At 42.0% G+C, this 14242-nt stretch overlaps 1 pseudogene; it reads left to right on the forward strand.

The window, feature by feature from the left end:
* The first annotated feature begins 2007 nt into the window (after positions 1 to 2007).
* LOC139439093 (piwi-like protein 3) overlaps positions 2008 to 14242 on the forward strand; it is a 76143-nt pseudogene continuing 63908 nt past the window's right edge.

Consider the following 14242-nt stretch of genomic DNA (forward strand, 5'->3'; position numbering starts at 1 on the left):
CAATCTGGTGAGGTAGGCGAGAGCTCTTTGGAGAATTTGATGGTAATCTTCACATTCTGATCGTGTCTGGTCTGGCTGACCACTTCCAATTCCTGAGATTAAAATTTAAAAAATAACATCCAGTGACTCGTCTAAGAAAACTAAGCTTCCTTGCATAAGAAATAAATGATTACATCAGTGGGCTATCCAAAGCAGTCTATTGGGCACAAACATGCATCGTATCAAGTGCAGCTCCACCAAATTGAACCGTGAGCAGGTGACGTGCCCGTTTTGACTCACTGCCGTGCTTCAAGTCCTGCCTCGTGTCACCTTGAGGCCCTGAAAAACCCTGCGACAACCCTTCTTCTCCAGGGAAGCTGAAGCTCCTCTGTATACAAAAGTTATAAGTGCCGTGAATTTATGCAGTAAAAAGAGCAATGCAAATAGAGCGTGACGTCTTTAATCTTTAACTATTCAATAAACTGCTCAAGGCTGTTTGAGTAGGAAGGACAAAGCCAAAGATCCAGACAATAGGACTCCAGCTACAGGTATCAAGGAAAGGGGACTGTTACCCAGAAGCCTTCTTCGCGGATGCCCCAGGCCACATCAGTGGCCCTCAGCACCTCCTTATCCCCGCTCTGACATTCATCCTGTTTTATAAGGTTCACAGAACAAGAATCTAAGTCAAAACCTTGTTCGGCGATTCCATCTTTTAGTCCCAGCACTCCGTGCCACACTGCCACCTAGTGGGCATCAGGAAGTGGTGCATGAACGAACAATCCCAAACTTCCCTGAGAACTGGCTTTTGACATAAAACAGACCTATTCCTTTTAAGAACAGCAACTAGTAAAGGATTTCATGTTATTTATTATAACTTAATATTTACATGGATTTAAATATATATACCACAATCTCAATTACGAATGACAGCGTAAGGCAGTGACTTGCTGAGTTGCAGTAAATCGTTAGTGTCCACATTACCTGGAGCCCCTGTACTGAGAATAATTAAGATGTTTCAGGCCTTCGGTCACAAAAAATGGTCTGTCTGGAAGCATTAGTCCTAATTTATGATAATCGTATAAAGTGTTAAAGTCTCAATTTCTAATATAAAAATTTACTTTAGGGAAGCGGACTTGGCCCAGTGGTTAGTGCATCCGTCTACCACATGGGAGGTCCACGGTTGAAACCCGGGCCTCCTTGACCTGTGTGGAGCTGGCCCATGTGCAGTGCTGATGTGGGCAAGGAGTGCCTTGCCACGTAGGGGTGTCCCCCGTGTAGGGGAGCCCCATGCGCAAGGAGTGCACCCCGTAAGGAGAGCTGCCCAGTGCAAAAAGAAGTGCAGCCTGCCCAGGAATGGTGCCACCCACACGGAGAGCTGACACAACAAGATGACACAACAAAAAGAGACACAGATTCCCATGCCACTGACAACAACAGAAGCAGATAAAGAAGACGCAGCAAATAGACACAAAGAACAGACAACCAGGGCGGGGGGGTGGAGGGGAAGGGGAGAGAAATAAATAAATAAATATATTTTTTTAAAGTTACTTTACATTTTACACATAAAAGTTAGAAATTGTTTTACAAAGTATTTCTCAACCAGTTTCCAGACACATCCAGCAAGCAAAGTCATCATATGAAAAATTTCAGGAAAGATAACAGCAGGCATCATTTAGTAGCACCTGCCACACACCATGTGCTTCATACATACCACGGAATTACATCATCTCAGAGATGCAGTGCAGATGATAAAAATAGGCATTCGCCTTTTATGTAATCAAGTTGATCAGTCTTCATTATGTGGACTCTGGATTTTGTGTCTTTATTACAAAAACAAAAAACAAAAAACTTTTTTTTAAGTTGAAAACTTTGACCCAGCAGAATATATTGTACTGTAACCATCACAGCCGAGGTTCGATTGCATTAACTGAATCCCTGGTAAGTGACAAAATCCGAGCCAGTGTGCTCACCTGTGTGATGATGACAACCTGTCTCTGTGAGGACGAGGCCATGGGGGTTAATGTCACGATGGACGAGGAGCTGCTCAAGCTCCCAGTGCAGTGACATAAGCACTCAAGCAAACAAAGTTCCTGGAAGACCCCGCTTGAGGAACAGCATGTAAATGAGTTGTCTAACTTGGAAATGCCATGGCATAGAATTGGCTAATGAATGAGGATCTCTGCTCCTTTCCCATCAGCCTTGAAATAAAAGGTGAATCAAGCACCTTTGATTCAGAAAATTCGCTGCAGGGAAGGAGGCGATCAGCCGCAAGCTGCTCACACTTCCCACCTGCCAAGCCTCATGGGGCTACGGAGGCGCTCCACGTGGAATTTATTTATCGCTATGGTTGAGCCTCAAGCATCCCCTGCCGCCAAGCCCTTCTCTGTCCCTCCACTCACCTGGAGTCAGGGACGCTTCTTCCACCCCTCTTGGTTGCCCAGGGTCACCCGTTTGGGCATCCACTTGTGGCAGCTGGAGTCCAGCCTGCAGTTGAGCCGGCAGTGGGGTCTGCACGTTTTTGGAGATGGTAATAAATACAAGTGTTATTACATGTTCATTCAAAATTTACAGGAGCAGATGTGGCTCAAGCAGTTGAGTTCCTGCCTCCCTCATGGGAGGTTCAGGTTCAGTTTGGAAAAAAAAACGAAGAACAAGCAAAACAAATGAAAACCAATTCAGGGAAGCCAATGTGGCTCAGGGGTTGAGTACTGGCTTCCCACATAGGAGGTTCCTGGTTCAATTCCCAGTACCACACACACACACAAAAATTGCTTTATGCCTATTATGTGCCAGGCACCAGCACGGCATAAGACAAAGAGCTTCCTCTTGAAGAGCTCATATTCCAGTGATGGAAAAATAAAGATAACTGACAAAGAGCCCACTAGTGGAGGTGGGGCAAGATGGCGTCTGAGTGAGTGCACCTCATAATCTCTCCTGCAAAGAAGCGGCTGGGTGGGGTTGGAGTCCTGCTGGAGCAGGCTGTGTCGGGCTTGCTGGACAGGAGGTGTCTGGACATCGATTTGGAGAGACAGTGACAGAAGTGGTGCTTCCTAGAGGTAGAATTTTGGGTTTTGGACATGGAGGTCAGAAGATGTGGGGAGGTGGGACTCTTTCCCCTAGGGCTGGTGGCCACAGTGTTCCCTGAAAACTGTCAATTGTGTGGTGGTGTTCCCAAGCCCCGTGTTTCCCGGATGTGTGGTTCTCAGGTCCGTGTCCCCTAAGCCCCCATAGCCCACACTCCACAGACCCACATACCTTGAGTCCGTAATATGCCAGACTTCCCATTCCTGAATCCAGCACTCCCTGAGGTCCGGGATTGCCCCAGCCCTCTGGTTTTGGACTGACTCTGTGAGTGCAACCGATTTGGTGGGAGACGCACAGGGGCCAGGTGAGTGCAGGCTGAATTTTCTGTTCCCCCCTTCTTTTTTCTTTCTTTTTTTTTAGCTTGGAGGAGCATACCAGCTGGCTTGGGGAGAGCCTGGGAAGAAAGGAGAGGCAAATCTGCTGAGAAAGCCCAATTTACCTAAATGCCCTGGAATAGGAAGCTTGGTCTGGAGAAGTGGAGTCAGAAAATCAATTAGCCCTCCTGTAACACACCTAAAGGAGAGGGGCTGTAGGACGTGCTTCCAAGCTTCCAACAGCATATTTGGGGTTCCTGGTGAGGTGTGGGTGCTCTCTCGCTGGAAATAAGCAGTCATTGTCTTCTGTGTTGAGTTGGTTCACCAAGGACCCACTTGAATCTCTTAATGGACCCCTCATGCAGCTTTCCTGCTGCCCTGGGAGAGAGGGAGGTAAGGAAGGGAGAAAGGGGGAATGTCAGATTCCTAAGCATTTTATTTAACTGCAAAGAGGATTCCTTGCTTGAAACTTTGGGTTTTTTTTTGTTGGTTTGTCTTCTTGTTTTTCCTTCCTCTTTATCCCCCGAAGGCCCTTTTTCTCTTCTTTTCATTTTTCTCTTTTTCTTTTTCTTGCTTGCTTCCCCCCCTTTGTTTGTCACCCCCATTTTTTTTCTTTTTCTTCCATTCTCTTCTTTTTTACTTTTATTTTTTTTATATTAACTGCTGCAGGGAGCGCTTCACATTTGCGGTGCTTCCTCATCCTCCATTTCCTCTTTTCTGTGTGTATTGATTTTGGCCACCAACACTATCCCCTTTCCTCTACATCTTTCTATCCTCCATCATTTATTGCTCTCTTATATTCCACCTCTTTGTTTGGCCCCCAAATTTTCTGACTTTTTATTCCTAAGAACTTTGTTCCATTTTCTGTCTTTTATTCACTCTTTATATTATTGTCTTTCTTTTCTCTTTCCTTTCTCCTTGAAAACACTGGCCTTTTAATTCATACTATGTTCCCCCTCATATTCAGTTGACTGTCTCATTATAGGTGCTCTACTTCACTTACTGTTATAACCTTACACAGTTTACATGAGTCTAATATCCATTCTCCTGTATCTCTCATGGTTCCTCTGTTAACATTTACTATCAATACTACTATTAGGGGAAGAGGCGGGGCAAGATGGTGGCTGAGTGAACTTCCCTGATAGTATCTCCTGCAGGGATTCGGCTGGGTGGCGTTGGAGGCTCTTTGGGACTGGGCTGTTTCGGGATTTTTTCTGGTCGGGAGGTGTCTGGACATCGATTTGGAGGGAAGGTAACAGAGAGGATGAGTCTGAAATATACATGGAGATCCCAGCTGTGCACGGAAGATTCCCTCCTTGAGTGGGCAGAGCCACAGCATCCAGCACAGCGTGGGGAGCGGGCGCAGCGCGGGGAGCGGGCGCAGCGCGGGGAGCAGGCGCAGCTCAGGGAGCGGGCGCAGCGCGGCAGGGTTTTCTTTCTTTTTGTTTTTTTTTTCTTTTTTTTTTGAGGCTCTGCAGTACTGGGGAGTTTGTGGGCCCTGGGCGGCCTATTGGGGGGTTAGTGGGATGGGAGACGCTTGCAGACCAATTTGGGCAGACACACGGGGGAATTTTTGATTGCGGACACAAACAATAGCGTTTCTGCCTAGAGGCACCCCCCCCCCCAAGCCCGGCTGCTGACCTACAGCAGTCTTAAAGTGATAGCAACAAAGAGACGCTACCAGGGTCTCACAGGGTGGGAGGTGTTTGGAAGCTGATTAGGGGAATATTTTGCGAAACGTGGGAATTTCAGGTTTGGATTCTGTTATTAACGTTTTGGGCTGGAGCCCCTCCCCCGGACCTGGATATTGATCTGAATCATTAAATTGGCTGCAGCCTAGAGGCGCCCCCAGGTGGCCATTCCAGGGAGCCACAGGGTGGGAGGGTTCCTGAAGTCAATTGGTGATATATCCACACAACAGACGCTAGTAACTGAGTGAATTGTAGGGTACAGAACACAGGATAGAGCTTGTGGATGTGACCTCACCCATAGGCCTGGCACCCAGCTGCAGGGATCCCTGAAGGCTGTGATGCACTGTGGTGCTCCCAGGCTTCCTGTTAACCAGACTTGAGGTTGCCAGGTCTGAGTTCCCTGGACTCTGGTGGCCCACACCCCAGAGACTCACACCTCTTGAGTCCTCAATATCTCAGACTTTCCATCCCTGAATCCACCACGCCCTGAGGGCCATCTGAGGTCCTTGAATGTCCTAGCCCTCAACGTTTGCGTTTTTTCTTCTTTGTTCGGTTTTCTTTTGTTTTTACTTTTATTCTATTTCTATTTTTTATTCTATTTTTTTAATGTTCTGATTCCTGGCATTGCATTATCCCCTAGTCTTTTCTCCCAGCATATCCCCCAAAGTCTTTTTTTTTCCTCTCTTTCTTGTCCCCCATCTTCTTCTTATTCTATTTTATCTTAACAATACAATAGGTCCTGCAGGAAACACCTCACATTTGCTGGGCTTCCTCATCCTCCACTGCCTCATTTCTCTGTGAATAGATTTTGGCTATCTAAACTATCCCCTTTCCCCTACATCTGGATATCCTCCACCATCTACTATCTCTCCTATATTCCACCTCCCTTTCTTTGATCCACAAAGTGTCTAACTCTTAATTTCTAATACCTTTGTTCTCTTTTCTGTCTGGTATCTGCTCTTGAAACTATTACCTTTCTTTTCTCTTTCCCTCTCTCACGAAAACAATAGCTTCTTAGTACGTACCATATTCCTCCCATATTCAGTCATCTACCTCATTATAGGTACTCTACCTACTGCTATAACTCTACACAATTTACATGATTCTAACCTCCATCCTCCCAGAACTTATATTGTTGCTTTGTTAACATATATCACCAATACTACTTCACACTTTTTCCTTCCTTACACAATTGCCTTCCCCTGGCACTAATACTTTCCTTTAAAGTGAACTTAATCAGCAGTAAGAAATTAGAATAAGAAGAAAAAAGTGACAAAGAGAAGATATAACACTTAGGCCAAAACAACAACTAATTAATCTCCAAGACTAGACAAAGAAGTTAAGGAACTGATTAAACCCATCAAGAAAATATGATGACCACACAGCAACAAAAATCTACAAACCAAACCAGTAATCAGGAAAACATGGCTGAATCCAATCAACAAACTAAAAATCAGGAAGGGGAGCAGAACTTCGCACAAGCAATGAAAGAGCTCAGAACATTTATCACCAACAAATTTGATGAAGTAAAGGAAGAGGTTAACAACATGAAGATAACACTTGGAGGGGAAATTGCAGACATACGCAAAAAAATAACAGATATGATGGAAATGAACACCACAATTCAAGAAATAAAAAATACACTTGCAGCAAATATCAGCAGACTAGAAGAGGCAGAGCAGAGAATTAGTGATGTGGAAGATAGTGTATTGGAAATCAAACAGATAGCAGAAGTAGTCAATAAAAAGATAGAAAAAAACCAGATAGTACTTAGCGACCTGAATGATAATGCAAAACACTCAAACATACATATTATAGGCATTCCAGAAGGAGAAGAGAAGGGAAAGGGGTCAGAAGGAGTGTTGCAGGAAATAATCACTGAAAACTTCCCAAATCTACTGAAAGAGACAGATGTACATATCCAAGAAGCACAGCACACTCCAATGGTCATAAACCCCAACAGGCCCACCCCAAGACATATACTTGTCGAATTATCCAATGCTCAAGACAAAGAGAAAATTCTAAAAGCAGCAAGAGAAAAGAAAACCATCACATACAAGGGAAGCCCCATAAGATTAAGTGCTGATTTCTCATCTGAAACCATGGAGGCAAGAAGGCAGTAGTATGATATAGTCAAGGTACTAAAGGAAAAAAATTTCCAACCAAGAATACTCTATCCAGCTAAACTAGGATTCAAAATGATGGAGAGTTCAAAATATTCGCAGATAAACAGAAACTAAAAGAGTATTCCAACAAGAAACCTCCCCTTCAAGAAATTCTAAAGGGAGTTCTGCAGGAAGAAAGGAAAAACCAGGACAGGCAGAGTTAGAGGAGAGTGTAAGAGCAACAAAAAAGACAAAAATAGAAGGGAAAAAAATAATACAAACAAAATATGACAAACACAAATCCAATCAAAATATGGCTAACACAAATAATTCCCTGAAAGTAATAACACTGAATGTCAATGGATTAAACTCACCTATCAAAAGATTCAGACTGGGACACTGGATAAGGAAATATGACCCATCTATATGCTGTCTACAAGAGACACATCTTAGACCCAGAGACTCATGGAGGATGAAAGTGAATGGCTGGAAAACAATCATACAAGCAAACAATAACCAAAAAAAGGCAGGAGTAGCTATATTAATATCAGACAAAATAGACTTTAAATGCGAAACAATTGTGAGAGACAAAGAAGGATACTACATTTTAGTGAAAGGGACAATCTGTCAAGAAGATCGAATGATCATAAATATTTATGCTCCTAACAAGGGTGCCTCTAAATATGTGAGGCAAATGCTGGAAAAACTAAGTGAAAAAATAGATGCATCTACAATTATAGTGGGGGATTTTAATACACCACTATCAACTCTGGACAGAACATCTCAAAAGAGAATCACTAAAGAAACAAAACATTTGAACAGTATATTAGAAGAGCTGGATCTAATAGACATATATAGATCACTACACCCAAACACAGCAGGATATACGTTTTTCTCAAGCGCACATGGAACATTCTCCAAGATAGACCATTTGCTAGGCCACAAAGAAAGGCTTAATGAATTCAGAAAGACGAAATCATACAAAACAATATCTCTGACCACAGTGGAGTGAAGCTGGAAATTTGCAAGGGACAGAGGCCCAGACTTCACACCACGATTTGGAAATTAAACAGCACACTCTTAGAAAAACAGTGGGTCAAAGAGGAAATCTCAAAAGAAATCAATGACTACCTGACACAAATGATAATGATAACACAACATACCAAAATTTATGGGATGCAGCAAAAGCAGTACTGAGAGGGAAACTTATAGCCATAAATTCATATATCAAAAAAGAAGAAAGAGCAAAAATTGAAGAACTAACTGCACTTTTGAAGGAATTAGAAAAACAACAACAATGTAACCCAACAGTAAGAAGAAGGAAGGAAATAACAAAGATAAAAGCAGAACTAAATGAAATAGAAAATAAGAAAGCACTTGAAAAGATAAACAAGACCAAGAGCTGGTTTTTTGAGAAGATCAACAAAATTGATAAACCTTTAGTGAGACTAACAAAGAAAAAAAGAGAGAAGGTGCAAATACACAAAATAAGAAATGAGAAAGGCGATATCACCACTGACCCCACAGAAATAAAGACGATCATAAGAGGATACTTTGAAAAACTATATTCCAACAAAAATGACAATTTAGAGGAAATGGACAAATTCCTAGAAACACATAAGCAGCCCATATTGACGAAAGAAGAAATTGACGATCTTAACAAACCAATCACAAGCAAAGAGATAGAATCAGTCATTAAAAATCTCCCAACTAAGAAGAGCCCAGGGCCAGACAACTTTACAGGTAAATTCTACAAAACATTCCGGAAAGAACTAACACCAATCCTGCTGAAACTCTTCCAAAAAATCAAAACAGAAGGAATATTGCCTAACTCCTTCTATGATACCAACATTACCCTAGTACCAAATCCAAAGACACCACAAGAAAGGAAAATTACAGACCAATTTCTCTAATGAACCTAGACGCAAAACTACTTAACAAAATACTTGCTAATCATATTCAACAACACATTAAATGAATTATACACCACGACCAAGTGGGATTTGTTCCAGGTATGCAAGGATGGTTCAACATAAGAAAATCAATCAATGTGATACACCATATAAACAGATTGAAGGAAAAAAATCATATGATTATATCAATAGATGCAGAAAAAGCATTTGACAAAATACAGCACCCCTTCTTGATAAAAACACTCCAAAAGATCGGAATACAAGGAACCTTTTTGAACATGATAAAGAGTATATATGAAAAACCTACAGCCAACATTGTTTACAATGGAGAAATCCTGAAATCCTTCCCTCTAAACTCAGGAACAAGACAAGGATGCCCATTGTCTCTGCTCCTATTTAACATTGTCTTAGACGTACTTGCTCGAGCACTGAGGAAAGAACTAGATATAAAAGGCATTCAAATTGGAAAGGAAGAAGTCAAAATTTCATTATTTGCAGATGACATGATCCTATACATAGAAAACCCTGAGAGATCTACAACAAAGCTTCTAGAACTCATAAATGAGTTCAGTAAAGTCGCAAGTTATAAGATCAATGCACAAAAATCAGTAGCATTTCTGTACACCAATAACGAGCAAGATCAGGAGGAAATCAAGAAACAAATACCATTCACAATAGTAAATTAAAAAATCAAATACTTAGGAATAAATTTAACTAAAGAGGTAAAAAACTTATACACCGAGAACTATACAAGACTGTTCAAGGAAATCAAAGAAGACCTAAATAAATGGAAGAATATTCCTTGTTCATGGATAGGAAGACTGAATATTACTAAGATGTCTATCCTACCAAAACTGATCTACACATTCAATGCAATCCCAATAAAAATCAACACAGCCTTCTTTAAGGAACTAGAAAAACTAACTATGAAATTTATTTGGAAAGGAAAGAGGCCCCGAATACTCAAAGACATATTGAAAAAGAAAAACGAAATTGGAGGAATCACACTACCTGACTTCAAAACATACTACAAAGCTACAGTAGTGAAAACAGCATGGTATTGGCATAAGCAGAGACACACAGACCAATGGAATCGAATTGAAAGCTCTGATATATAACCTCACATATATAGCCATATAATATTCGATAAACCCACCAAACCCTCTCAACTTGGAGAGAATGGCCTATTCAACAAATGGTGCCTGGAGAACTGGATAGCCATATGTAGAAGAATGAAAGAGGATTACCATCTCACACCTTATACAAAAATCAACTCAAGATTGGTCAAAGACCTAAATATAAGAGCCAAGACCATAAAGATCTTGGAAAGCAGTGTAGGGAAACATCTACAGGACCTGGTAATAGGAAATGGCTTCATGAATATCACACCAAAAGCACGAGCAGCAAAAGAACAAATAGATAAATGGGACTTCCTCAAAATTAAAGCCTTCTGCACCTTAAAGGAGTTTGTCAAGAAAGTAAAAAGGGAGCCCACACAGTGGGAGAAAATATTTGGCAACCATATATCTGATAAGAAACTTATAACTTGCATATATAAAGAACTCCTATATCTTGAAAATAAAAAGATAAACAACCCATTTAAAAAATGGGAAAAAGATTTAAACAGACACTTCTCCAAAGAAGAAATACAAATGGCTAAAAAGCACATGAAAGAATGCTACAAATCTCTAGCTATCAGGGAAATGCAAATCAAAACTACAATGAGATACCATCTTACTCCCATAAGATTGGCAGCTATGAAAAAAACAGAAGAATACAAATGCTGGAGAGGATGTGAAGAAAGGGGAACACTCATCCACTGCTGGTGGGAATGCAGAAGGATCCAACCATTCTGGAGGTCAGTTTGGTGGTTTCTCAAAAAACTAACTATAGATTTGCCATATGATCCAACAATACCACTGCTGGGTATATACCCATCAGAACTGAAAACAAGGACACAAACAGATATATGTACACCAATGTTCATAGCAGCATTGTTCCCTATCGCCAAAAGTTGGAATCAATCCAAATGCCCATCAACAGACTAGTGGATCAATAAAATGTGGTATATACACACAATGGAATACTACTCGGCTGTAAGAACAAATACACTACAAACACACGTGATAACATAGATGAATCTTGAGAACCTTATGTTGAGTGAAGCAACCCAGGCATTGAAGGACAAATACTACATGACCTCAATGATATGAAATGAGCAACCTGCCTCAGAGAGATAGAGACTGGAAAAGAGGCTTACAGGAAATCGGGGGGTGGAGGAAGGATGTGAGCTGACGTCTGCAGGGGTGGAATCTATTATGAGCTGGCGGTAAGTATGAGCACAAAGAAGGGACAAAATGGGGGCAAGGGGTTGCCTTTGGGTAGGGCTTTGCAGGTTTGAGGGGGGCTGAGGATGGGCCAAGGGGTAATATTGTCCAAAAATTGGGGGGAGGGAGGGGCAACATACGAACATAGGAGAGTGTCAGGTGTTCGCTGAGAGTAAAATGTTGAAAAAATCATATCAAAATATAATTAGGAGGGTTACCTGTTTAGGATACTCAGGGGGATGGTCTGATGCGGGATGGACTCCGGGGGAATAGCTGAAGGCTCATTTTGCCAGGGTGGGTTGTACCATTGGGTAGAGACCCAAGAAGTGAGAGTTGGGGTGGACCCACATCCTGGGGAGGACTAATGCCATCAAATAGAAAGGACTGTATCTCTCGTGAGAAAGGGTGGCTCCCAGGGCATTAGGGCAGTTGAGAAAGTCAGGCCCTGAACACTGCTGCAAGTATCTCTGGACGTGGCTTCTCGGGAAACGGAGATTGGCTGGCACTGTGGGCCCCAGGGGGAGGGGAAAATGGATGTGGAATGGATGGAACCAAGGTAAATGTGGGGGCAAGAGAGGAGTTTTGCGAGAGTACACGAGGATGAATATAAAACATGTAATATTACACCAAAAACATATAGGGGATGACAGACTAATAATGTAAACCATAATGCAAAACATACGATAACTAAAAAATTTAGAAAACTGTACATCCTAAAGTATGGACCACATTGTAAGCACAGATGTCACCTTGTTTGAAAGCTATTGTTTCGGAATATGTACATCAGTTTCAGGAAATATGATATGAATAAGTTAAAATATTATCGCTGTGGAAGGGAAAAGGTTTTATGGTGGATCTGTGGGAGTACTGTATATTGTATATATGAATTACTGTGATCTAAGACTCTTGTGAAGAGAAGCTCAATAATTAGAAAAAAAAAAGAAAATAAAAAGATAGGATGTAGAAATTTACCAATCAATATGTACTCTAGATCTAACCTTTATTTTTTTTTATTTTATTGATTTTGTAAAAATATTACATTAAAAAAACAATATGAGGTCCCATTCAACCCCACCACCCCCACCCCACCACTCCTCCCCCAGCAACACTCACTCCCATCACCATGATACTTCCATTGCATTTGGTAAGTACATCTCTGGGCATCTCTGCATCTCATGGTCAATGGTCCACATCATGGCCCATACTCTCCCACATTCCATCCAGTGGGCCCTGGGAGGATTTACAATGTCCAGTGATTGCCCCTGCAGCACCATCCAGGGCAACTCTAAGTCCCAAAGGCGCCTCCACATCTCATCTCTTCCTGCTATTCCCCATACCCATATCAGCCACCATGTCCACTTTTCCCACTCCACTCCAATGCCATCTTTTCTCTGTGGACCTTGGATTGGTTATGTCTGTGGCATCTCTATGTCAAGAGGAGGCTCAGATTCCATATGGATACTGGATGCAATCCTCCTGCTTTCAGTTGTAGGCACTCCAGGCTCCATGGTGTGGTGGTTGTCCTTCTTCAACTCCATCTTAGCTGAGTGAGGTGAGTCCAATAAATCAGATTGTAGCAGCTGAAGTCTGTTGAGGCTCAGGGCCTGGCTATCATATTGTCAGTCCAGAGATTCAAATCCCCTAAATATATCTTAAACCCCAACACCAACTACAATTCCAGTAAAGTAGCATGAAAGTCTAATGAAAAGAGATTCCATCTGAATCAGTTTCATCACGCAGAAACACCAGCTCCAAAGAAGGGCCATCTGACATGGCAGTGAACCCCATCTGCCATGACCATATAGCCCATGGGTCTCTTTAGCCCTCAAAGGAACCAATACCTGGGATTGTATCTACTTCATCTGTCTCTTAGATTCTGCTCAGTTGTGCATAAGGGCAATCCTTCTGACAGCCCCCAGACTCTTTTTTAGAGACTCGTAGCCATATAAACTCATTTCTCCTTTCCATTTCCCCCTTAAATTAGGTCAAACAGCATTTTAAAGTCATGTTATTATATGTAGACAGGGATATTCTGCTAGATCCGCATTGAACCTTCAATTCAAGGTCATTTTCCAGTTGCATCATCAGTTGGTATTTGATAGTGATCCCTCGGTGCCAGGGAGGCTCATCCCTGGGTGTCATGTCCCACGCTGAGGGGAAGGCATTGCATTTACATGTTGAGTTTGGCTTCAAGACTGGCCACATTTGAGTAATATAAAGGCTGTCAGGAGGAAATTCCCAGGCACTGTGATGCTCTAGGCCTTGTTCTTATTTCAGGCATATAGGCTCACAAGCATAGTCATTAGTATCATGCTCTCACTGTTGGACCCTCATTCCTTCCTGGTCCTTACCATTGCACCAGGGGGACTGCTGCTGCTCCCCTAGTGACCACGACAGAGCACCCCTGGCCAGGAACCCAGTACCCCCCCAGCTGTAGTTTTTAATTGTTGCCACTATGAGTATATCCAAACATTACCATGCACCCTGGACATATGCCCTGTATAGCTCCCTGTCAGCCATATATCACCTGTCAATAGTATCCTATACTAGTATTCCTCTACTGCCATTGTTGAACCACTCTGTGATCCAAAACTTCCTGAAAATTGAAGCCCAATATAATGTCAGGTTCCCTTACTAGTAAGATGGCATATAGCGATGGGTTTAAAGGTTAGATATAGAATACGTGTTGAGTTGGAAAAATTATACATCCTATCTTTTTCTTTTTTTTCCCTAATTATTGAACTTCTCTTCACAAGAGCCATAGACCACAGTAATTCATATGTACAATATGCAGTACTCCCACACATCCACCATAAAACCTTTTCCCTT

This window comes from Dasypus novemcinctus, chromosome 6, assembly GCF_030445035.2.
Source record: "Dasypus novemcinctus isolate mDasNov1 chromosome 6, mDasNov1.1.hap2, whole genome shotgun sequence".
Classification (NCBI taxonomy): Eukaryota; Metazoa; Chordata; class Mammalia; order Cingulata; family Dasypodidae; genus Dasypus; species Dasypus novemcinctus.